Here is a 2,316-nt window from a genome sequence, read left to right as displayed (position 1 = left end):
ATCTTCTTCTTCTTCTTCTTCTTCTTCTTCTTCTTCTTCTTCTTCTTCTTCTTCTTCTTCTTCTTCTTCTTCTTCTTCTTCTTCTTCCGTTATTATAATCATAATAATAATCGTTTTTATTGTCTGAAAGCCATACTGTCAGTATGGCTTTCGAAGAGAGAGGGACAAAGCTTATTGCCTTTGCTGCAATACAAGAGAACTTCAATGAAGAAAACACTGATGTGCACATGACACATTGTTGACCCAACAAAGGTATTTTGCTATCGTCTACGTTGATGGCCTCTGGAAAATGATAGCAAATTTTGGATGCCCAACTTAGTTAATCAACTTGGTGAAATTAGTCAAAAGATGTCATGCAGGCTTAGGTCTAGAGATATGGAAAACGGCCGGAGTCATTCCTGGTGCAAGCGACGTGAAGCAAGGCAGTGTAACAACACTAACTAATTCTTTTCAACATCTTCTTCTCTGCAATGTTGCAGGAGGCTTTCGGGAGGCTTTCAGATCCTTTCCACTAGACATGACTGTTGGGTCTAGACTTGATGTGCGTGTGCGTGGCCTATGATTACTGTAGAAATAGTAGGCTAAGCTAAAAAACTGAAAATATTCTTGAATTACGAGTACATGTAGTGTGATGTGCGAGCTGCCACTCAGTTCCTACGTGTGTGTCACAGACGTGATATTATTTATATTTAGATCTACATCACTTTGGGATGGTGTATACTTTTGAAGTCAAAATCTCAAAATATCTTAATCACATTACTGATTTTCAATTTCTACACCCCCTCCCACTTCTCTCTCTTTCTCTTCTCCTCAGGCGAGTACTTGAAGAACAGATGCTTTGTTGCTCACTGCCAGCCGTGCAAGTTCACCCGCCCCTCCTGCTTGGGACGCTCTGACGGATATCACGTGAGTCGAGTGTCAGAACTGAAATTCTATTTGAATCCATAAATATGAGGCATCGTGGTGAAATGATTGTAACAACAAGTGAAGCAGCAATGGGCCTCATACAACGATTTCTAACGTTGTTAGATCTCGATTCATCGAGGCTACCACTCCTTGCTCTGTCCTATCGGTAAAGTCACCAGGGTGACCAGTGTGTGAGGACTTGGGTGTGTTAATTCTCCTCAACTGAGGTAAGTCAGGAGGTTTCCAGACTTAACACATGTGAGCACATAGATCTAGTCTATTGTGAACCAAGCTTTACGGGTAAGTTTTATGGAGATTTGTAAACGCAAAGTGTATGCAATCATGTACACCCAGAAAGACTAGTAAGACTACCAAAGTACTAACATATTAAGATGGCAGTCAGAATAAAATATTAACAATCAGAATCTAATGAGAACAACGTCTGTCTTCCACAGGAGAATCCTCGCAAATTGTGGAGTCCCTTCTATGTGAAGTGCTACAAGAACAGGTCCATCGAGTTTCCCTACTGTGGGAGCCAGCCAGCAAACACCAACAACTTCATGGTTTTCTCCCCCGTCAAAAAGACGTGCGTCACCGTGTGGGAAGTCCCCAGAGAAAATGGCGGCCTGAAGCCAGACTGTCTGGGCAGAGAGGAGAGAAGATTGTACGCCACAGAAGAAAGTAACCGAACTTACTTCTCATGTCCGGCCGCCGAGGTTTCCTTCTGTGATGACGGAGAAGTCTTCAGTGAGGGGAGACAGAGTTGTGGAAAGCCATAGACGTGTACGCCTATATCGCGTACCGTCCTCAGCTCGCTATTTAAAACTTCGCTTAGAAGCTTACGCTACGTAAACGGCACTATGAAGACCAAAATGAAGGCCTAAGTGTTTCATTATTAGGCAGTAATCCATATTTTACAACAGGCGTTGTTATTCCGCACCATTACAATACTTCGTCTCGTTACAATCGAGTGCTCACGACTCCCCCCCCCGCCCCACCCCGCCCTTCATCATGCTGTAATAGCGAGTCGTCTAGCTCACCAGATATACACCAGAGCGAACTGTCAAAGATAATTTTATAACGTAAGACTAGGAGGAAAACTGAAAACACAACATGGCAGAATCTGGAGAGAGGAGAGGAGACGAGTTGTCTGCGCTTCTCACAACTGCAGGAGCTGATCTGTCTCGTAACTAAAAGAAAGTCAATTAGTTTTGTATTTATAACAATAAGCTAGGTGATGACTTTGGACTTTTATGTTACAACTTCTTTGTGATATTATTTCACGCCACGCACCATCGTGTATGATCTTCAGTTCAAACAATAGAGAAAAAACAACCAGAGCAGAGAGAACACCACACACAACCACAGACATGGATTATGAGTATATTTTTTGGCCTAGGCTTGTAGTGC

The sequence above is a fragment of the Aplysia californica genome, unplaced genomic scaffold, assembly GCF_000002075.1.
Source record: "Aplysia californica isolate F4 #8 unplaced genomic scaffold, AplCal3.0 scaffold00178, whole genome shotgun sequence".
In the NCBI taxonomy this organism is placed as follows: domain Eukaryota; kingdom Metazoa; phylum Mollusca; class Gastropoda; order Aplysiida; family Aplysiidae; genus Aplysia; species Aplysia californica.
This window is presented reverse-complemented; position numbering follows the sequence as displayed.